This window comes from Lolium perenne, chromosome 5 (assembly GCF_019359855.2).
Source record: "Lolium perenne isolate Kyuss_39 chromosome 5, Kyuss_2.0, whole genome shotgun sequence".
NCBI classification, from domain to species: Eukaryota; Viridiplantae; Streptophyta; class Magnoliopsida; order Poales; family Poaceae; genus Lolium; species Lolium perenne.
The window spans coordinates 10,396,040-10,420,671 of NC_067248.2; the positions used below are offsets into that span (position 1 = coordinate 10,396,040).

At 43.6% G+C, this 24,632-nt stretch overlaps 2 long non-coding RNA genes across 6 annotated transcripts in view; one reads left to right on the top strand and one right to left on the bottom strand.

The window, feature by feature from the left end:
• The first annotated feature begins 2,997 nt into the window (after positions 1–2,997).
• LOC127298990 (uncharacterized) overlaps positions 2,998–24,632 on the top strand; it is a 211,258-nt gene continuing 189,623 nt past the window's right edge. Inside the window, exons 1-8 of one of the 5 annotated variants that reach the window (XR_011744556.1) lie at positions 2,998–3,203; positions 3,457–3,566; positions 3,662–3,836; positions 3,963–4,476; positions 6,003–6,210; positions 9,495–9,576; positions 9,919–10,468; positions 10,551–10,901. This is a non-coding gene — a long non-coding RNA (uncharacterized lncRNA). Of the gene's footprint in view, positions 3,204–3,456; positions 3,567–3,643; positions 3,837–3,962; positions 4,477–6,002; positions 6,211–9,494; positions 9,577–9,918; positions 10,469–10,550; positions 10,902–24,632 lie in introns of those variants that run through there. The other 4 variants (XR_011744555.1, XR_011744557.1, XR_011744554.1 and 1 more) reach the window with 4 other exon arrangements.
• Positions 17,238–18,515, bottom strand: LOC139831210 (uncharacterized). Its single transcript, XR_011745883.1, has 4 exons — positions 18,302–18,515; positions 17,679–18,223; positions 17,494–17,598; positions 17,238–17,392 (listed from the first exon to the last, which is right to left on the bottom strand). It is a non-coding gene; the product is annotated as an uncharacterized lncRNA (long non-coding RNA).

Sequence of the window (24,632 nt, forward strand, 5' to 3'; positions counted from 1 at the left end):
GGTTAGGGTTTGTGGAGTCCTCCGGGACTCCTCCTTCCATAGTGATTTATTTCGGATAATTCTAGAAACCACCTTCCATAAATTCACCGGATCATTTCCAAACTTGGAAAGTGACTTCCTATATATGAATCTTATTCTCCGGACCATTCCGGAACTCCTCGTGATGTCCTGGATCCCATCCGAGACTCCGAACAAAACTTTGAACTCCATTCCATATTCCATATGTACTTAAACGACATCAAACCTTAAGTGTGTCACCCTACGGTTCGCGAACTATGCAGACATTGTTGAGACCTCTCTCCGACCAATAACCAATAGCGGGATCTGGAGATCCATAATGGCTCCCACATATTCAATGATGACTTAGTGATCGGTTGAACCATTCACATACGATACCGATTCCCTTTGTCACGCGATATTTTACTTGTCCGAGGTTTGATCATCGGTATCTCTATACCTTGTTCAACCTCGTCTCAGACAAGTACTCTTTACTCGTACCGTGATATGTCATTTCTTATGAACCATTCATATGCTTGCAAGCTAATTAGACGATATTCCACCGAGAGGGCCCAGAGTATATCTATCTGTCATCGGGATGGACAAATCCCACTGTTGATCCATATGCCTCAACTCATACTTTCCGAATACTTAATCCCACCTTTATAACCACCCATTTACGCAGTGGCATTTGATGTAATCAAAGTACCCTTTCGGTATAAGTGATTTACATGATCTCATGGTCGAAGGACTAGGTAACTATGTATCGAAAGCTTATAGAAAATAAACTTAATGACGTGATCTTATGCTACGCTTAATTGGGTGTGTCCATTACATCATTCATCAATGACATAACCTTTTTATTAATAACGAAACCATGATCATCTATTAATTAACAAGCTAGTTATTCAAGAGGCTTACTAGGGACTCCTTGTTGTTCATATAACACACATGTATCAATGTTTCGGTTAATACAATTTTAGCATGATATGCAAACATTATCATAAACACAAAGATATATTATAATAACCATTTTATTATTGCCTCTTGCGCATCTCTCCAACAATTAACAACTGTTAAGGGGACCGCAATTGGATGTACAAGTAGTGAAGGAACAATTTGTGCGATAGCGTTGTTGGTACGTTGCTTAACCAGGAACACAATACATGAAGATGGAACGAGGTCAAGACTGGATCTTGAAAATCCAAACACAAAAAAGGAGTTATGGGCATTGATAAGCTTACAAAGAAAATCTTCAGGCCTGCTTGTTACACTTTGTTGAACAAAGAGAAAAATAAATTAGGTGAGAATTTTGTGTTTGTGTCACTAAAGAAAGTCCCACTTATCTGGTGGAATTTTTTGATGGCACCAGCCGCCGTCCACCTAGAAAAATATTTTTGGCTGACGGATGGGCATTTTCAGCGCCCAGCAAGGCTGGCACACAAAAAATTGCCGTGCTAGAACCCATACCGATGGATATTTGTGACGTGGTAGAGGGTTAGCAAGGACGACCAATTTTTATGTCGTGGTAGATGGATAGATGCATATAAAAGCGTGTGTGCATTATACACGACCCTTACATTGAGTTCCTGGTCAAGCACCTTGCGTTGAATGGTCAGGCGCTAAAACTCACTGACTGGTATAACCCATCACCACTGAGCCGTTTGTTTCTATATTATTTATCTCGCATATCTGTGTCCAGCATCATACTATACATATTGCTCCAACAACCTCTCCCACATCTCACTACCGAACGGCGGTGGGCACTGTAGAGGCGGCGGCTAGCGATGATGGTGTATTTTGGGCTGCACCTAGTTTGAGCTTCAGGGGTGGTGGTTTTCAGGTCTAGATGAAAACTTTGTAGGACTTCGGTCCCTGCCGACGATGATGATGCGTTCTGCGCCATCCACCTTTTTGGAGGCATCGTTGCGAGACCCCTCTCCTTTGGTTCACCGTGTTCTGCTAGGTTCTCGGCCCGTCGTCGAGTTCCCCCTTGGGCTAAGTCTTGGAGCGGTGGAGGTTTGTTATTGTGGATATGGTCGTGCTCTTTCCGGTGCAACAGAAGACAAGGTTCCTCATCTTGGTCTATGTTGGCGCTTCGGTTTGACGTTTTTGTGTTGTCTTATCTTGCGGGTTTCGGTGTGCGCTTTGCCCTAGTGTGTGTTGTAATCATTATTGTAATTCCTAGCTAGTTGTTGGCTTCGTTAATTCAAAGCTAGACTCATTTCAAGCATTTGATCTATTTTTTTAAACCAAACACTGACTTAGTAGCCATGAGTTGGTGTGCGGGTTTAGGGGCGAAGCTGAGTCTGGTGCTACCCGGGCTGTAGCACCGATCTAGCCCAACATCCCAAGGGAACATATAAGGACTTTGGTCTAAAAAAACAATATCCCACTAGAGCAGCACCAGGCGGCCCATCTCATCACCCCTTAGACTCCCCATCTCGCTTCTCGCTCTGTCCAGCTTGCCCGGGTGTCCCCTGTGGAGCGGGGACGGGCTCGAGACGTCGAACACCGTAATGGGCCACGCCGAGCGAAAGAAGTCTTTGAAGCGCGCAACTGGACTGAAAATATGTCTGACGTATCCTAAATTTTTTTGAAGACGCTTTAGGAAACGCTTAGTGCAGGGACATGTCCTAAGAGCAATTCCAATAGTGTATGCAGCAGCTGACTATAAACCAAGTGTTATGTCATCTATAGCCAATTTAGAGCCAACATATATAATAATGAGCTATAAAAATATAGTACTTTATCAATGTATGACCCACCTTCCATTCTCACAAAGTGCATAGGAGCACGTGCTAGAGCTGGCTCTTGCACAAGAGCCTACTCTTTTTCTCTCTCATCATCTCTCTCCTCCAACTAAGTAATAATATACTATTTTAATTCTTATAGCCAGCTGATTAGTACTTATTGTACTTGCTATAACTGCGCTGCTGTTACATTAATTAAATGAAAATGTGCATAGTTGGCATATACGGCAGTAGGTACAAGATACTGATAGCCGGGCCAAACGATAGCTGCCTTACTGACACTGCGGTGGCCTGACACTGCTTTATTACATTTGGGTTCTCAATCCAGATCTAGATCTCACCATGTCCTGAGATATAAGTCCTCTTCGGCCTTCTCCAAAGGACTGGGCAGCATATGAGCCGAGCTTCGCCATCTCCACGGGACTGGGCTGAGCAGGGTTTCTCCTTCTTCAGGTAATTACCATGAACTTTTTTCCCACGAAAATATCTTCTCAACTACATAAAGATTTTGTGTGCCTCTCCTGCATGGTTGCTAGCTTTAGTTCCAGGACCTCCTACTTGATCTTGTTTAGATTCTTCTTTGGAGTTAACTTGGACCTTTCATCCATGTATCCATCCGTAATATAGATCCCATGGAAATTCTGAGAACTCAACTTCTTGCACATGCTTTTGTGAAGTTTTGATTGAACCCCGTGTTTTTCTACAGCAATATCTCTGATTCAAAGGAGCTAGCTACATAGGGATTTTTGAGGATATATTCAATTATACAAAGGAGCTACACACTTTCCTAGTCATGGTTCTGGGGTAGTTTATAAGGTATGAATATGACAACTCTCAGCTTCCCTTTGTCTTAATCACAACATATCTGAAACTGTAAGTTGACGCTGCCAAAGCATGCCCTGGTTATATAGGGAATGCTTGACGGTGGTGCAGTTGCTGCGACCGATTGTTTGATGAAAAGAAATCCAGTGAAGGGATATTGCTCTGACACACAAGCGGAAATGGTAGACTGTGGGGGCGAGCTTGTCTTCACAGATGCACCGCAAAGGTTACTCTTCTTTGGAAATCTACTTAATGCGTGTCCTGGTAAGCAAATCACCAGTAGTATAATGTGGCACGCATTTGGTTCAAGCATCCATTTATTTAGTGTTCATATGACTCAGGACTTGAAGTATCTCTACTAAACCAACTTTATTCTCTCCCATTTTCTAGATGCATCTCATAGACATGAATGGAGAAGACGGTATCAAATCATGAACGGAATTTGTGACGGTTTATATTATCTTCACATTGTTCAATTGGATCTGAAACCTACAAATATATTGCTAGAAAATTGCGGATTTTAGTCTCTCGAGGTATGAAAAACTCACCTGGATAATTACTTAATACCATATTGAAATGATGCAGGTTTCATGTGAATCCGGAAAACTCTTCTTGTATTATGTATGAATGATTGTCAATCGCTTTTCTCATCGCTGCAAGACTTTCCTTCATTCCTCAGGAAATTCTCAATATAGAAAACAATAGGCTCGAACTAGAACAAATCCTGGGTGTCATCTCGACGCCTGTTCTGGCTTCCGTCGATCCAGGTGATATACACAATCATATACTTCATCTGAGGAATGCAATCCACATTCTTGAAAACAGTAAGATGGCACTGCTGGAAGAACAACAAGAGCTCATCGTGGCGGCGGCTGTCCAACCGTAGAAATGAAAATAGAAAAAGGTAGTTACTCGTCTATCTCAACGTAAATGAACGAAGTCACTTAATTCTTCCTACTACTACTGCTCCTTACTTATTTTCTTTTTTGATCTTATTATTCATTCATAAAAGCTTTGATTATTTTATTGGGCTTTGTATTATTCAAGAATCAAATGGATTATTGGGCCTAGAAAAAGTATAGACCCCGTATAGACGATTCCTATTTTCTACTGTGTGAAGAACTAGACTCCATTTTGTTTAGAGAGACGGAATCTAAGATAAGAACCTAACAGAGCTTTTCTCATCGATCGACTGTATTTTATAATTATTCATGCATGGGATAGTTGGCATCGGAATTCTATGTGCGTGGACATATCTCATTCATCTCTGACATATATGGTCTTTGTGTCATAATCATGGAAATACTAACATGAGAGATGAGTATCAAGATGTTCACGATGTAAGAGGAGTTCGTTCTAATATAAAAGTACATTTTCAAATTTATTGTGTTATACGAATTTCTAAAATATCCGCATTCACTTAGATATAGAATTTAGCTTGAAATGAATCAGACATCTTTCCTCTAGTGTCATGGTCACATTTAATTTTCTAAATACCTACGAATAGTGATGTGTTACAGTAATGGATCTAGGAAGTTATCATCTATTGCGATTGGATGACTAATAGTATAAATGTACCATATTACTACAGCAACATGTCTTCAATTGCACTTGCTCGTTAGTGTCTTAGGTACAAATTGAGACAAGTTACTTTGTCCTTGTAGTTAGATAGTGGTTATATGTAACAGCCAGGAAAATACCTTATAAAATTTGCTTGTTCTTTTTATTTTCTCCGTCATCGTGGCGTTACTAAAATTCTATTAAAGGTTTCTATAGAAACCTCTCCATCTATTCTTAAAAAAATTGAGTTAAATGGTGGCGATGGTTTCCGAGGTGGAGGCAGGCGAGACATCTCATCGTCGTTGCGCCTTCTCCACTTATCGCCGGCGTTAATGCAGCGTCGCTCCTCTTCCAACCCTTCCTCCTCTTCCCGGCATTTCTTCGTTGCTTCCCGCGTCGCCACCGCCTAATAGACCCATCCTCCTTCCCATTTTTACCACAAGTGCTCTCGTAGCACGGGACCCTCCCTCTACACGTAAATGCCGCGCCGTCACGCCATGACCTACTCCACGCTGGGACCCAACAGTTGTGACAGACCATCACCTCCATCTCCGCCTCCACCTCCAGCCCCATCGGCCGAACCTGCGTCACCCCCGCTTGAGCACGAGCTTGACGAGGCTTACATGGAGGAGTTTGTTGAGCTTGGCACACAATTTATGGCCGACGCTGAGCAAGAGGCAACGGCGCATGCGATGGCTGAGGAGGACGACGACGACTTGGAGGGATGTAGCGACCGGCCGAACCCTGAGGAGAAGTCGACCGAGAAGAAGTCCATCCTCGCGCCCTAGTGTCATATATATATTCTATGGTCCGAGTATGCATCCTTTCATTGTATCGTTTCAGTGACATCTTTTTGTTTCATCAAGGTAGATAGAACAATTCACACGACCGATGACTGAGGCACAGATCACTCGTAGCCTCGAGTCTTATAAACTGTTGCTTCTTGGGAAGGTGATGTTCATGGAGAACCATGAGACCACTATCAATAGACACTACATCCCCATTTCACAGGATACCAGAGATGCATCAAGCGTTGAGGACATCACACCGAGGGGTTGGGGTTCTGTGATATTAACGGGTACGTACCGAGCTATGTGCAATGCTTGCAAGCTTACCCTGCCAAGGGCTAGTCTTCTTGGATGCCCTTCGAGGAGGCAGCTCTCTTGCTTTTACTGCTCGGCATGAAGATGCTGGCGGGAAGAAATGGGCGTGAGAAAATTTGTAGGAAGAAATGGGCGGGAGAAAATTGGCGAGAAAATTATGGTGGGTTATAAAAGGTCTTTAGTATGACATTTAATTAAGATACAATACATTGAAAATAAGATACACATGTACACTACAACTGAAATACTACAACTGAAATAAAGATACAACACAACACAAAACCTGATTAAGATACATTGCTTTAGTAAAACGCAAACTTAGATACATCGCTACTCAGATACATCGGTACTCGTGCATAAATCTAGTGCAGTGTGGATGCTTCTTCATCTTGTCACCATGCTTTTTAGAGTGGCGGGAAACATTGGCGCGAGGATTTAGTTAGAAACCGGTTTAACTACGTGTGTGCAGTGATCATGCAGCTAGATGGTGACACACTAAGAGCATCTCCAACAGAGGCTCTAAAATTTGGCGCTGTAAAAGACGTTTGCAGCGCGCTCGATTCGGATATAGCGCGCGACGCTGGCGCGAGCTTCGCCAGAGGCTCTATTTTACAGCGCAACCAGAAAAGCCAAAAACAGCCCTTCACCAGAGGCTGTAAAATAGAGCTCCACAAACAAGTTTTTTCAACGTACATACAACAAACAAGATCAAACACCCACAAATAAATCTGAAAAAATCAACTAAATTACTGTGAATTATCCATATAGCTAAAAAAAACAATCTGATAACAGGTCGAGGAGATGCGAAATCACACAGAGTTCAGAGCGTAATGGAAGGGAGTGGGACGAAGCAAGGGGGGATTGGCCGCCTGGGAGAGCGCGGCGTTCGTCTCGAATTCTTGCGGGAGATAGATACCTTGAGATCTGGAGGCCGATGGCTCTAGTGGCGGCGCTGGTGGCTTTCAACGGAAGCGGCGTCGTCGTCGCCTGTCCGCAGTCCGCACGCAGCAAGATGACTGCTCGTCGCCGCTCCGCCGCTGCGCCGCCAGACTCTTCGTCGCAGATTCGCCTCTACAACCACCAGCCGGCGGCGTCGTCAGGTGACTGCGTCAGGGGGGGATGACGGCCCCCGGCGACGCGGGAAATGGGGGAGGTCGGGCGCAGCAGCCCTGGCGGCGGGAGATGGGGGAGGTTGGGCGCGTCGGCCATGGCGGCGGGAGATGGGGGAGGTTGGGCGCGGCGGCCCTGGCGGCGGGAGATGGGGAGGTTGGCTGCGGCGGCCCTGGCGGTGGGAGATGGGGGAGGTTGAGCGCGTCGGCCATGGCGCGGCGGGAGATGGGGCAGGTCGACGGGGCAGCCATGGCGCATCAGGCGAGGGGGAGCTCGAGCGGGGCGTGGCATCGGTTTGGATTTCAGCGTCAGTTTTCTTCCCGCGGTGGAGAAGCCAACTTACAGCGCGCACCAGTTGACGCACCAAATATACAGCTTTGGATAGAGCAAACTACAGCGCGCACTAAAATATTTACAGCGCGGCCTACTTTGCAGCGTCTGCTGGTGGGCGTAAAAACGCATTTGGCGCTGTATATTGGCAGTTTTTTTAGCGCGCGCCCAGTTTACAGCCTCTGTTGGAGATGCTCTAACCAATCATCGTTCGGTGGGTGGCCAATCGGGTGCAGCTGCACTATCATTGATGAGCCCTGTCCACTGCCAGAAATTTAGGCGCCAGTTCGGCCGAAGGCCTAATTGGCAGTCCTATAACCGATCGGCTGTTGTTTCGCCGATCTGAGTCATAGATTTAAAATTATTTCAAAACCTGTACTATTCGTGAAAACTAATAACTTTTTTGTATTATTTAAAAATATCTTTGAATGATAATTTTTTGTATCACCCGTCTGTTCCACCCCTTAATTGACGCCATGAACACCATGGTATTGAATCTTTTTTTTATTTAAAATCAACACACTGCTTTTCTTTGTTAGTTTTAAAGTCTTCTCTGTTTTGTTTCTAACAAATAAATACATTTTTACCAATTAAATAATGGTTTGTTAATTAATATATGGACAAAATCTATTTTAAATTGTATCTCCATACAAAAATTTATCCGAAAAGTGAAATGAAGCTAAGTATTAAATTTTCATGCATCATAGACCACCTATGTCTCAGCCAAATGATAAACACAAGGAAAATTAAATGTTATGGTGGGGCCAATTCTTTGTTTTTTAACAAATAAATAAATTTTGACCAATTAATAAAATGGTTATTAAGTAATAAATGGACAAACTCTATCATTTAAATTGTATCTCCATACAAGAATTTATTGGAAAATCGAGATGACTCTAAACATTAAACTTCCATGCATCTTAGACCACTTTTTCTCGGCCAAATAGTAACCCAATGAAAATTGAATGTTGTGTTGGGGCAATTCTTCATGCCTTGTTAATTTAATTCTCATTTAATTTTGCTAAGCATGGATCCTCTTGCGGATCATATGTATATAATATCTTGATCATGCCGATTTTTTTGCTGTAGAAATAAGATTTACATTCGTGGTATGTTTCAGCTTTTGCTTCTTCACGGATAGGACGAAGTAGTGATTGAGATACGACAAGTTCTTAGGCGGCAGTTCTTCGATAATTTTTCACAGATAATCATTATAGCTTTAAAACCAACCATTTTCTTTTCTTTTTCTTTGTTAATTTTCAAAGTGCTCTTTGTTTTGTTTTTAAAAAATTAATTTTGACATATTAACAATAAATGTTTATTAATTAATAAATGACAAACCCTATCTTTTAAACTGTATCTTCCATCGCGATAAATTTTATACCAAAATTTGTCAGAAAATTAAGATGAATCCAAATATTAAATTTTCATGCATCATAGACAACTTCTGTCTTTGCAAAATGATAAATGCAATGAAAATTAAATGTTATGTGTGTGCAATTCTTCATGTCTTGTTAATTTAAGTGTCCCACTACATTTTGCTAAGCATGGACCAACTTGTGCATCACATTTTTTTCTTCTTTAAGTGTCCCATAGGACACTCGTTTTTTTTTCTTTATTTCTTTCTCCTCGTTTTGGTCTCTTTTTTCTATGATGGGTTTCATATCTAGCCTACCCTAACTTGCTTGGCAAAAGGCTTTGATGTTGATGTTGATGATGTTATGTACCAACTTGTGCATCACTTGCCATGCAAGTTATATCTTGATCATGCTGATTCTTTTGTTGTAGAAATAACATTTACATATGTTGTGTGTTCCAGCATTTGCTTCTTCTCGGATGGAACGAAGTGGTGATGTGAGATACGACAAGTTCTCAGGCAGTTCTTCTACAGTTTTTCACAGGCGAGCATTCCCCCTCTTCACATATTTCACATATTCTACAGTTTTCTCTTATATTCTAGCTTTGTGTCACGATTTTTTTCGAGTCATCTGTCCTATTTGACGTTTTTTCGCTAATAATCCATATTGCCTTTACCTATCGCCGATGTTTCTTGTTTCACTGACCTTGCAAATCGGCGTGCTTACTTAGGGTTGTGTGTTTATCTTGATATCTTGTTGGGATATGTTAGGAAGTTGATACCTGTGTCACCTTATGGATAATGTTGTTGGAGATAATCATGGCTAGTAAGTTGTTACAACTAAAATTTTGTGTGGTATAATAACCGGTTTTGGTGCATGGAGCAGTTATTCATCTTCAAGGATATCTATGAACCGAAGGATAAAGTGATACCCATGCAACCTATTGAAGAGTCACTTTGAGGATGATGTTTGGGTGACAGAAGGGATGTGGCTGCACAACCTAATGAGGGTCAAATGGGACTACAATTTTCCTCTCATTCAGCAATTCTATGCCACACTTGTTATCAAGAAGGTATCAAGAAGGACGATGACCGTACTACGAAGTGGATGACTGGATCTTCTCCAAGCAGTTGAGCACCACACATGGACATCACACTTCTTCTCCTTTCATCCAGAAGGAGGTGAAGAAGCTGAACTGGTTTCAGAGGAATGTTTTGTGCATGAATGTCGAGATTTACAAGGAGAACTATCAGGCCAGCCGTAAGCACGCCAACATGCAGTATACTCAGGACACCGAGCGAGAAGACCATATACGCAACACATAATGGATATGCTCGATGCAACAAACATGTACACGAGAATTAGTTTCGCAAGAAATAATAGAGCGTTCTGCTTCGAGTATATGGAGGGAAGAGTCTTTACAAGTATATTTCTGGTATGGCAGAATATATAATCAGTTCATTACATTTATGGCCAGGTAATATGTGTTTCTGACAAAATAATTAATCCTTTTGCAGATGAATCAAGTGGTTTTGATTGGCACACACGATACAAAATAATTAAGGAAGAGAACCAACCTGAGGTTGGGTGGTTAGGAGGATGGTTGTATCCCCAGCCCACCAGAGTTCAAACCCCAGATTTGACATCTGTGTGTCTCATAAAGGCGGAATATTCATTCAGTGGGAGGCGACGTTTCCGTCGACAGCGAGGCGCCTGTGGTGACTTCGTCAATTTCAAGATCCAATCCGCCGGCTCAGTCTTCCGAAGATGCTCATAGGGGTAGGGTGTGCGTGTGTGCGTTCATAGGGGTGAGTGTATGCGCGTGTATGTGAGCGTCTGCGTTTGTACTGTGTTTCTCAAAAAAAAAAAACAAAACAAAATAATTAAGGAAATTTGTGAGGGTTTAAATCATCTTCATAATGGGAGGTTGAGATATATATTTTATCATGTGGACTTGAAACCAGACAACATATTGTTGGGTAGAAACATGATGCCTGAAATTGTAGATTTTGGTATATCTATACTCTTGGCTTCACCCAAGACGTAAAACTGTAAAAGGAAGATTGTAAGTTACATATGTAATCCACTTTTCTTGATGGTTCTTCAGTGGATATAAGTTGTGCTTGCATTGCAGTAGCTGTATCGTGAGTTCCACGCGTTCATGAGCATTTTCACGTCTACATGTTTTACTGCTTTCACGACTATGCTGACGAGGTCGTTACTAACCCATAGTAAGGGTGCACATGCAACGCACATCTCTCAACACAAATTTCCATAGTAAACATTTACAAACTACAAAATCATTGATGCAAAAATCGAAATTTTAGCTGTTATACTTTGCCTTGTAGTGACGTACGTATTATAGAAACTGGAACACTTATACATTTTGAAAAAAGCAAATGCTACGCATTTTCAAGTTTGTAACCATACCAAATCTTATTTGAGCCGATCTAAACCATGAACCTTAATGTGTGCTATCTAGAACGAATAATTGGGAATATTAACAATTAATACTCTACTAATAGATTTAGGGCAAAGAGCAAAATTTGCTACTTCCAAAATGTAACATTAACATAAATATTAAATTAAAATATTCAACATGTGAGCTACCTGCCAGATGATCTAGCACCGTCACGTTAATACCAATCTATCTGCAACTCAAGCCACAGTAAGGACTAAGGAAATACCGTAGCGTCGCATATGCTAAATTAAATTAAAACGGGCCTGGAAATTGCAACATGTGGAACTACTTGCTTAGTTGGTTCCTAGCATCACTTCCATAAATAATATGAACCAAATTCTCTTACATATGGATATATGGTCGCAACTTCGCATGTCTTTACTCCGACATCAGGCTCGAACTTAGTCACTACTATTCTCATCCGAAAATTTATACATATTCCTTTCTCTACCTCAAATTAAAATCACATCTTTAAGCACCATACCTTTAACATAAATCAATAACTGTTGCCAATATCAAATACACATGACTTCTTGAGCTCTAAACTATTTCTAATACACCAGGAAACTCAAATGAGGATCTTAAGGTGCAGTTACAAAAGGAAGCAAGTATTCGCAATTGAAGATAAATTCAGGAAGGACATGAAAGATATATATTTCACTTTAATATAGACATGTCCTCAGTTTTGGTGGTAGCTAACCTAATACCAGCAAGACCATCATACGCCATTTGCCAAAGTTACATTCCTGCTGTGGTGCTTATCGCACAAAGAGAAGTCTAGAAAAGCAATCAAACAGCGACATACTTTTTTCAAAAATAAAATGCCAAAACGGGAAACCACATTTCTTTCATGTATATCAGAAGTTTCCAGACAATGAATTCGACCATATATATTTACTGTGTAAATGCAGTTGGTATGAAGATTAAATTTGAAAAATATGATTCAACGGTATTGTAACGAATGCAGCGTGAATGTTGAAACTTCTTACCTTATCACCCCCAATATAGGACAAAGAATCCGTAGGATGTACATTCATTTGATACTTTCTTAATAGACAAGACAATTCTGGATAATAGGAACAATAACACGAAGCTGCCAAATTTAGTAATGATCAGAACACGCCTATACAAAAATATAGTGAATTCATGGAGCTATGACAGCATAACACACATTCCTTGACCAAGCATGATGAATAGCTCTTGCGGTGACGCATCAGACAAATACCTTGACCAAAGCCAACGCGATGGAGGTGCTTGCGGGAGGAGCAGTGGAGGTGCGGTGATCTAGCAGTGTTTGTCATGGTAATAGGGAGAAGGTGTTCATTGCCTCATTCAGCCAGCCTGATCCCTGCACCTAGCACCGGAATTGTACTTTTGTTTGTAACCCATATGAACACTTCAACCAGGTTATATTTATATCCATCTAGCCTTTGATAATAAATAGTAATTATCTTATCTGCACTGTCATGTAACTATGGTAATACTTGAAGTGTGTACAACCAAGCTTTGAGTTTTGGTTGTACGGCTCATCGTCATCCATCTGAGGTAACGAGGGTTTTTATGGTACCCTATACTGCAGGGAGCAGTATAAGAAAATTTCTGCTGGGCCAATATCTCAGCCCATTTACTACCGAGGTCGTCGCCTGCCTGCTTCCTCACACGATCGCTCTGTCGTCCTGGTCATCACCGACATACCGACGGCCCTGCCCTCGCCGACCTCTGTCCCCACATCTCTGTTCCTGCTCCTCGGAATGCTCCTGCCGTCAAGACCTAGGAGTCACCCGCTCGTCGACCTCGCCGCAGCGTTTCCTCGTCCTCATCCATTGTGACCTCATCGAAAATAAATAATACTCCGAGACGGAATTTGCTTGTACCATCTCATTGCGAATTACACCCGCAGCAAATCCCTATGGAGATTCCGTTGCGAGTTTCACCGGTAGCCCCTGTGAACATTTTTATTTTCTTCGTGTTGCCTAGATGCTGGTACCAGAACTGAACTGAATGTACATGGTGACTGAATCTCTATGCAGATCCATTGTGAGTTCCACCCATGGCAAACCCTGTGAATAGATTTAATTTTTCGTTTTGCCTAGATGCTGGTAGAAGCACTAGGAACTGAATGTACAGCCGTACAGGATGATTGAACTGTGATGTAACTACGTTTGTCATGTTAATATCATTGTTAAATTGAGTATTGGTCTAGTTGTTCAGTTTAGAAGGACTGTTCAAGCATTGTTAGTGATTCAGATCATGGCTCCTCTTGGCAGCTACCACCAGCTCCACCGCCTCTGCCTCGGTCGCCTTCAATCATGAGAGCCTCAGCCGGGGGATGATTCAGATCACTGTCGTTTCTGCTCAAGCCGGATGAAGAAGAGGACCTTCGGAGGCCGCGTCGGCGGCAGCAAGAAACCTAGATCGAACGGGATTTACTTTTGGGTGGGAAAACTAAGAGGGCCGGCTGGTTACAAATTCGGATTTACCTAAAATGCCCTCTTGACTTTACACTGGTGGTTTCTGAATCAGCAGTACGCCCGTATACTGCTCGTGAGCCAGGCATTCCAACTCTAGCAGTATAGAACGATCTGCACGGTTGAATCCAGCAATTGAAGGGCCCATATTCATTGCCGGGTACCATAAAAGAGCTCGAGGTAACACGGTCATATTTTTACGAATATACATGGTTTATTTTGTTCAAATTTGACATGGAGGTAATAAGATAGAAATGACTTCTTAGCTAGTATGATAATACCACACACCATTATCTCCAGACAAAATGAGTCGCTAATGTGATGCTAAAACTCTATTCTAGTGATGTTTGGTTTTAGCATATATCAACATGGGACGATTCTAATCAGCTTAGCACATGAAGGTAGCAGAAAGCAATTAACTAATTGCTGACTCGGGATGTGTACCACTATTGGATATTTGCACTAAACATTGATCGTTGCCAAGAATAGGGCGTATACTATAAAATGAATCAGACCAATGATTAGACTGAGTGTACACAGTACAGTGTTGGGTTTGACATCAAAATTATGTTTCTAAGATATTTATACTTAGGAAGCCTAGATCAGAAGTAAAAGCAACACGTAGAAATAGTAGCTACCATAATCTATGTTGATATGCAGGATCTTCAAAGAACCACCTTTATGGGCATGATATGTATATTTCTCTTGCGGATGAGATTTCACATCACCTTTCAAGATCTAGGCTATAAGCCTAGGATGAGGATACAAATCAAAAGTCTAACATTGTTTTTTACGAAGAAACTGCTAGTCACTGAAATAAAAGAATTTAGAGATGATGGTAACACTTTTGCAGTCAATTAAACTTGCTTTGCTATAACTGTCAAGCTCCTCCTGTACATTTCTTCCCGTATATATGCTTTGTTCAAGTCCTCTGAACCTGCAAGAATTGGATACGGAATAATGTCTATCAATACTCTCCACCTGCCATCGTCTAAATCGAGAAATAATGCCTGACAATACTCATGCCAATAAAGCTTTATCATTCAGTTCAGCGTGATATACATTCCCCTGAACTCATGCCCCAATCTTGGATTCAGTAACATATATCTTCATGAGATCAACAAGCAAGGATAAAAATACGAATTACACATATATCCAACTCACGATTTATCACTTGTAGCCTAGGTTTTGATCTCAAAGGGACTCCGCTGATAGTGTAGGGGTAATAATATAGTCTGAAATCCTTGCTTGAGAAATTGTTAGGCTCAATTACCTGATGCTCACCCATGTCGTACTCACGTTGGGTGCAACACAAATTCTATAGAATAACCAGAAGGAACCCCGATTACAGTTAGACCCGCCAGTTTCAAGTTGTTTGCCAAAATATTCAATCTATCGCCATATTAGTCAATTTGCTTTATCACCACTACTAATAAAAAATACCTAGAGGGTCCGATCCAACTCATCGGGGCCATACTATCGAATTATCAAATGCGTAGTAGTGGCTCTAGATTCTAGGCAACTACAGTTATCATGCTATTGACTAATCCAAATCATGTTCATCAACAAAATAAGATATAGCTTCATGGTAATTTGGCCCAGTTACGACCCAACAATTGTAAGATATAATTATCCGCGGAGACAATGTTTTTAGAGAAAATGGGGGAAAACACCAATGGTTAGTAAAAATATGGAAAAAAGGTCATATTACACAAGGTAAATTATTTTCTTCGCGTCAATGAAATTAGGAATTTTATTTTGCTTGCCTGTATTGGTTTGTTTTGTAAGTGAAGGGCAAGTTCATACCAGTGCAAAAAAAAGTAAAGAGATGAAAACTTTCTATTGTGAGGTACTGAGAGCATTACTTACAGTGACACATCAAGAGCTGCTTGGCTGAGCTCATCCACATGCATGCTAAGACAAGACACTACATGGTGGTGCATCTGCAATGAAATGAGCAGTTGTATATTAGAAACATACACATGGTTGCATGTAACATCGTGTGTCTATCCATGATACATTTTGAAAGGGAATAAAATGAAATGTATTGGGAGAACATAAAAGTTGAGATGTGGCTATTTCATGTAGGAAACTGAAGTTTATAAGGAAGGATCCTGCATAAGAGATAAATCATAAATGAATTGCATAAGTTATATTTTAGAATCTTGATACATATTTCTGCAGCCTCCATCGTGGTAGCAGCAATGGTTCTATCTCTAAAATAACAGAAAGTAGAAAATGCTATAGTCGATTCATTGTAAATTTGTAATGCACGATTTTCTCTTGGGATGAAAAAACAAAATCCAAATTATGGAACAGATAGGCAGCGGCAAAAATAGAGATCCAGGGACACCTCATGCAACCTAGTAAGCATGTTGTGAAGATTGTGGCAATGATCACTCGATCGTTAGTGATGCCGGCTTCTGGCCCTAGGAAATTAAAATAATTGCACTTAATATCACAAAGTAGATATGTGTGTTTGCACTAATCGCTTGTGAAAAATAGTATGTGTGCACTCGATTCTGTCTCTCACCTATGAGTGTGGGCACAAGTGGACCGCAAGCAGATTGCAATCCGTAGAAGCTCCTCCACATGCCCCAACAGCAATACAAAATACAATGAGATACGAATTGACTGTGCAGACCATTGGGATAGTGTTTAGGAAATACCCTATTGATGAGGTCGCCGCTGGCAACTGGTTGGGCCGTCCCCGTTCGTGGAGGTAGAGAGGGGCGGGAGGAGGTAGGGCAGACGTCACTAGTAGAAAAACGTCCATGCGTACCGGTTCCAGAGGGGCATTCGTACCGGTTTTGCAACCGGTATAAAAATTCCGGCACTAAAGCCCCCCCCCCCCCTTTCGTACCGGTTGCTTACGAACCGGTATAAAAGGGGCCTCCACGTGGGCCACCAGGAGAGCTCAGGGCTAAGGATCTTTGGTACCGGTTGGTAATACGAACCGGTACCAAAGGTTCCCCCGCGTGTGGAATTTGCCCAAATCTCTGCCGCGGCAGAGAATTGGCTTTTTAGGGTTTTGGAGAGGTTTAGGGCTATCGGTTTGTTTCATATCGCGTCGATGCACCAGAAACGCGTTTGGGTTTAGGTAGTACATGAAGATCAAGATGATGCATAGCAAGTTGGTGCATATAATATAACACACATGTTATTGCATGAGATCGCAAATTAAGTAGCACTATGCATGAAGATCGATCTTCATGCATAGTGGTGCTCTCCGAGGCGTACTCTATATATGTCTATTACATGTAGCATAGTGGTACTCTTCGAGTCAACTATATATGTAACATGTAGATCTTCATTCATAGTGGTGCTCTGCGAGTTGTGGTATGACGTCCCGAAGGAAAAATCCCGCCAATTCCTCGCCTATTGCTATGAAGCGGTCATCGATTGAGAGCTTGTTCCGCTTTCTTGCCAACTATAAAAGAATAAGATACAAATGAATACATGAAACAACTATTACTGAAACTCAGCACAACTTATGATAACAAAACAAATTTGTGAAGATTGTTTTTGTACCTCTTTATTTCTTTCATTATTCGTTCTCTCGTTGACAATTCTGCGGATGTACTCGCAAACGAAGAATCCACAGAGATCGGTCCCCGGAGGTTGTTGCGGGCATTTCTTTACAAGAATATAATTCAATCAAACAATAGTCAAGTATGATAATTAAAAGGTGTGTGGACCTAGGTAGTACTACTTACTTTCGCACGCCATCGCAGCTTCGGTGTCCATTCACGGGACGTATCTTCCTTGATGAAAGTTTGCCATACGCTGCTCGACAAAAGAAAATGCATAAAAGAGTCATACGCTGCTCGACAAAATTAACGAAACAAACCGATAAGAATTAAAATTACCTTCTGAGCATTAAAAAAAAGACACGTATAGATCCTTTTTTTTGCTTAGTGAGTCCAAGACTTCAACTTCTCCAATTTCCAAATTGATGACGAGAAGAATAAAGTGAAACCTACGCACGTTTCAATATGTAGTGTCATATATATAAGTCATTAGTTAAAATTTTGACATACGGTGAGCAAAATATAATGTGTTATAAGACAGTAAGACTCACTCGAAGTTGTAAGGCCAAAGTATTAGCTTTTTGTCACGTTGTCGCTTCAAAAACCTTAGCAAAGTCTGCGGTGTATCCTTGTTATAGAGGGGATTCTCTATGGTTTTAACATGCATTGTGTTCGGGTCAATGAACCCAATGTCTGTGATATCGTCCCTTTTGCATTCGAGCATCTTCGATCTGCATAATATAGTGCACAAAAGATTATAATCTGCAGACAATGAACAACTTCTCAAATTAAATAAATAAATCACTTACAGACAATAGCAACTGATGATTGATTTGTCGAGGGCCCGGAGATTGTATAACTGAAAGAGTTCGGCGAAGTCAACGTTCACACAGTACTCCTGGAAGTAGTGCTCTTCCCTAACTCGCACCATGATAGTCTGGATCCCTTCCTTTGAGGCCTTAAGGTACCACGAATGCAAGTTACGCATACATGTTGGTACCTTCCTGAGATTCTCGACCAAATCTTTCCCTTGAACAAACTGATATGCTCGTTCAGCTAAGGCGTAATCAGTTGCGTCTTGTCGAGAATTTTGAACGGTCTTCCCGTCAAACACCTTGAGAGGGGCGACCGATTGAACGGGTTGTTGTCCGAGCTGGTAGACACTGTGTATCCCTTTTATCTCCCTGATACCCGATTGAACGGGTTTTGTCGCCTCGATCATCTTGTCATATGACCTTTCAATAGAACGCGCATAGTCAGATGGCGGCGATGGTACAGGGTCATATAGATTGTCAACGGTACGCACAACTTTCTCCCGATCGAGTGTCTGCTCGAAAGGTATCTCTGGCACTTTCGGTGCAAAAAATTTCTTCACCTCGGCCTGAACGGCCTCCGTGTTTTCCTCTGGAGTTTTTTTCCAAGGTAATTTCTCAGTAGGCGGCAGTTGTTTCTCCTTTCTAGCTTTCTTCCTAGGCGGCGTACCGTTCCGCTTAACGGACGCTGTCTTACGCGGAGGATCTCGAGATGGTGGACTCACGCTGGGGTCCCTCTCAGGTAGGTGTGGACTTGGCTGCTCACCAGGACTGCCACCAGGAGGAGTCGATGGCATTTGCTGCTCATGTGTAGGAGTCGGTGGCCTTTGCAAAAGGACGACGTACTTCTTCGGCCATAGGGCGAAACCGTGCTTGACATCGGCCGTTGTCCTCTCATCTTCACCTCTAGGAATATCAAGCTCCACTTTTTCAAAACCCGAAACAACTTCATCCACCCCGACACGAACACAACCAGGTGGAATGGGCATATGATGGTGCATTGCTCCATCTTCACTTGGGTACACATAGCCGACCGCCACCTTAACGTACGCGGTCCTGATTAACATATGTAGCTCGCAATCTGTCTTCTCCGTGACATAATCCACGGGGTAGCTTCCTCCACATCCGTCAAGATGCGAGGAACCGACACTGCTTCTTCGCTGAGATGGGGCAGCATCGGCTTGTGGATCCTGTAGAAACAGCGGCTGATCAGGTGCCCTCTGATTTCTCTCAAGAGCCTCCACCCTAGATAACAACTCCGTTACAATGTCGGCGTCCTTCTTCTTCTTTCGCGAACGGCTTCTATAAGTGTCAGCGCTGTCCGGCCACGCTTCCTTCATGGTGAGACCTGGGCGAGCTCGTACCCGTCCAACATGTTCAGGGTTCCCCGTGAGCGAGTGTCAGCTCGTCATTCTCTCGATCGGGAATGTACTCTCCCTTTCTGACCTTTTCAATTGCATCTACAAGCTTCGGTACAATTGCCTCAATTTTTTCCTTCCATTTTCCCTTCGCAACGATCAACCCTGTCTTTGGGTCCAACCCTGCCCCATGAGCGAACAACCAGAACTTGGACCGTTCGGGCCAGTCCCATGTCTGTGGAGTGATTCCATGATCCATCAGTTTATTCTCAAACGCTGTCCACTTCGGAATGGCACTCTTGTAGCCACCTGACCCCAAATGATGCGGAAGTTTCTTCTTTGCAGCATTTTCGGTATTTTTCTTCGATCGGGACACAAAAGTAGACGATTTCTTATACTCCTTAAATGCGGCCCAGTGATCTTTTATCTTCACTAGATTATCATCGAATACTAGATCTTCATTCTTATATTTGTCCCATAAATTTTTCTTGAAGGTCTGGAATTGTATGGCCATCTTCTTCCATGTCCATTCCTTGACTTTATTCTTCTGGCCTTCCGTCATGTCTTCCGGTAGGCTGAACTTTGTCATGAGCGTGTCCCAAAGAAATTTTTTCATCGTGTCGTTGACATAACTAGCACCACTCTCCGGGTTCTTCGGCTTATGCCACTCTTGAATGCTGATCGGTACATGGTCCCTAACAATAACTCCGGATTGACTTGTAAATTTGCGGCAAAACTCCTTGGGCTGCACTGGTTCACCATTATCCTTGAATGCCGTGAGGGCTAACCTGCCCTCGCACTTTAGCACCCGCGTCGGGCCTCGTTTTGATCTAACAGACTTGGTCGATGATCCAGAAGGCTAAAAGAAAAAATTATTCGTTAATAAGTGCAATACAAATAAATGAATGCATCTAGGGATGAACATATAGACTAATTGATACATAGATATACACCTCGCCGGAGTTTGTGATGGACACTTTGTTGTCTCTTCTAATTTGTTCAGACTCAAGTCCCTCGCCGAAATCATTCAGAAAGTCTTGGAATTCGTTGTCATCTCCATCGTCGGATTCCGGACCACGGGCACTCTCATAGATCAATTGTTGCACCGCTTCTTCCCCCTCCTCATCTCGGACGAAGGTGCCGTCCTCCATACCTCAATGTCACTGCAAAATTAAGAAAACAATTAGAAAACAATTCAAATGAAGAAAACAATAATCCTAACCCTAACACTCGGCGCGCTCTTCTCTTTTTCTCGACCCTAACCCTAACACTCGGCGCGCTCTTCTCTCTATGTCGCGGTGGCACCGCCACGTACTCGGCACCGCTACGGACCCTAACCCTAACACTCGGTGCTCCTCCTCTCGCTCTTCTCTCTTTTTCTCGACCCTAGCAGTGAGGTTTCTCTAGTTTCACGGATAACCTTGGCACATGGAAATTTTGGTAGTTCACATCTTGGATGAAACACACTTTGTTCCAAAAATAATTCAAGTCGTAGGTTTGTCCTAAGTCAAACTAGTGTAAGTTTGACCGAGATAGAAATATATACCAACATCCACGACATACCTTTTTTTTTCTTTAAATCCGGTCAAACTTAGGACAAAGATAAGATAAAATGGTGGTTTATATCCTGAAAATTTGAGAGTTTTTTCAATCGCGTGGAGAAGATAAGATAAAATGGTGGTTTATATCCTGAAACTCAAACACAACATTTGGCCGTTCACATGCATTATGCTAAATTAATTTTACATCGTGTACATTGCGGAAATAGCGGTGAAATCAGAGATGAGTTAAACAAACAAGAATATAGGAAAAGGCTTCTCGGGTATCATAACTTCCCCGTTCGTAGAATCGTCCTGATTTTTGTGTGCATATTTCAAGAATTTAGAAAACTCATGCACGTACAAGTGTGAACAACAACGCTCCTATATAGCAGCCTGGAAACATAAAGCGATTTTCTGGCATACAAAACAAAATTGAGTAAACCAATCGCTAAATTGAGTAAACTCAAACCGGAGACACAGTTGTCCCTTGCATCACCTTTGTAGCCAATGCTACTCTTCAAGCTCCAGGGTCGCGACGCTAGCTGTGCTACTAGACGCCCACAGTTTGTCTTGGGCGATTTGCAAGGCGGAGCGAGCGTGGGCGCGGCGCGGCTCGTGCGCGGGGGCGGTTGCTGCCGCTGCGTTTGGGCGTGGTTGGGGCGAGCGCTGGCGGCGGCGGAAACGATGCGTGGGCGTGGGCGGCTTGCAGCGAGTTGGGCGTAGCAGTTCGGCCGGTGGAGGGTGGCGCGTGGGCCAGCGGGGATGGGGCCAACGAGCGAGCGACGGCTGCAGGCTTCGGCCTTGCGAAGCGCGCGAGCGAGGAGGTGGTGGCGTGAGGCGATGTGCGCACGAGGCGGGCGAGCAAGGTGCGGCGGGGCGGCTGGGCATTTCATCGAACATGTTAGGGGCCGGCCGGGAGCGGGGCGTGTGCAAGGCGGTGGCCGGGAGCGGGCGTCTGCGGCGTCGGCGAGGCGGACGGCGGTGTCGGCGAGGTGGTCTCGCGCGCGCGCGCGCAGCGTGGAGAGCGGCGGCGGCGCAGCTAGTTGCCGGAGGAGGAGGGGGAGAGGGGCGCGCTCACCTTGGCCGGGTTGCCGACGCGCGGAGGAGGGGAGAGCGGCTGGCGACGGCGTGGGCGACGGCGACGGCGCGTCGGCTCTGCGCGCCGGCGACGGCGGCGAAGATGGCGACGGCGTGGGAGCACGCGTGGGCGACGGCGACGGCGTGGGCGCGGCGGTCTCTGCGCGTCTCGTGGAGGATTTGGGGGATTTGGCGGTGCGGCTAAGTCAAATGGAGAGGAAACCCCTTTGGTACCGGTTGGTACCACCAACCGTACGAAAGACCTTTCGTACGGTTGGTGGTACCATCCGGTACCAAAGGGTTTTTTTTTGTTTTCTTTTTTCTTTTATCGTTTTCTTTTCTTTTGTCAGTTTCTTTTTCTTTTCTGTTTCTTCTTTCTTTTCTGTTTCTTTTTTCTTTTCTTTTGTGTTTCTTTTCTTTTCTTTTTATTTTCTATTTCTTTTCTTTTCTATTTCTTTTCTATTTCTTTTTCAATTTCCGTCTGTTTTCTTTTCTATTTCTTTTCTATATCCTTTTTATATTTCTTTTCTATTTATTTTCTATTTATTTTTTCTTTTCTGTTTGTTCTTTCTTTTCTGTTTCTTTTTCTTTTCTTTTGTGTTTCTTTTCTTTTCTTTTTATTTTCTATTTGTTTTCTATTTCTTTTTCCTTTTCCGTTTGTTTTCTTTTCTATTTCTTTTCTATAACCTTTTTTCTATTTCTTTTCTATATATTTTCTAATTCTTTTTCTTTTTTTCTATATATTTTCTATTTCTATTCTTTACTCCCGCCACGACGCCGTCCGCGCGGGAAACTTTCCCGCCACGTACGACGTCGCGCGGGAAACTTTCCCGCCACGACGCCGCACGGGAGAAAAAATGCGGGAAAGAAAAGGCGGGAATAAAATTTTATAAAAGTACATAGCTAAACTGAAAATTAAGATACAGTGCCAGATTTGACTGTTGGAGTCATTCAGTCATACTCGTGCCTAGCCCTATAGTAGTCGCCACTGTAGTCGTCGTAGTCGCCGTCATCATCGTCGCTGGCATCGGGGTCGCGGTACTCGAACGTCGGCGGGTGAGCACGCGTGGGCTGGGACTGAGGGTAGCGCAGGCGGGGGCCACGGTAGGCCATGACGCCCTGGAGAGTCCGGCCGCGCCACCACAGCCGACGGCCGGCCTCGTTGAAGTTCGGAGGAGGCGGGCCACCCTCCTCGTGCCTGGCAAGCGCCCTCTCACGCCGATTGATGAAGAAGCTTTCCCAAGTCGGGCTGTAGTCGGGATGCCACTAGGGATTCCTCCGCTGCTCTGGCGTGAGCTCGAAGTAGTAGTGGTTCGTGATGGCCATCTCGCGCGCCACACCTAGAGGGACAGGAGGGACCGGTACGCCTCCGACGCTCAGCAACCAGCCGGTAGGGACGCGGTAGCCCGGCGGGCAGGGGTAGTTCGACGCGCAAAGCGCCTCCGCCTCCCAGAGGGTTAGAGATACGATGGAAGCCATGTGACCTGGTGATGAGGTTTGCAGATATGAGTCTAGATGTGATATGTAAATGGTGGCCAAGCCAACATATATATAGTGAAAAAATGGCGGGAGGACGGAGGCGGGAACCGGTGGAAAGCGCAGGAAGAAAATAGGCGGGAAGACAGAGGCGGGAACCGGTGGAAAGCGCGGGAAGAAAATAGGCGGGAAGACAGATCGAGGCAAACCTTTAGTACCGGTTGGTGGGTGCAACCGGTACTAAAGCTGTCGGCAGGATAAGGACGCCCTGCTCGATGAGATAAAGTATGTAGCGCACGACGCCCTGTCGGTGGGATAAGGACGCGTGGGTAACCTTTAGTACCGGTTGGTGGGTGCAACCGGTACTAAAGCTGTCGGCGGGATAAGGATGCCCTGCTCGATGAGATAAAGTATGTAGCGCACGACGCCCTGTCGGTGGGATAAGGACGCGTGGGTAACCTTTAGTACCGGTTGGTGGGTGCAACCGGTACTAAAGCTGTCGGCGGGATAAGGACGCCCTGCTCGATGAGACTCCATCTCCTGCAAGCCCGTGGAAGACTCCATCTCCTCTAACAATGTTGCGGAAAGGGTTGGGAAATCTCCCGTGGCGGAACTTCTCGAATATGCCCTTGGTGCACATGCCCTATATATGGCATATTCGGAAGTTCCGCCGGAAAAATTTCCCGCAAGCCCGTGACTTAACTAGTAAAACAAGCCAACCATCTCCATTGTTAATATCTTACATACAGAACATCATTACACAAAAGTGATTTCCATATTGAGATACACAAGTTATACTCCATCTCCTCTAGTCTTCTCGAGTTTTCTTCGCCCGTTTCCCTTTCTTCTTCATCGCGACGCAACCATGGACAATCT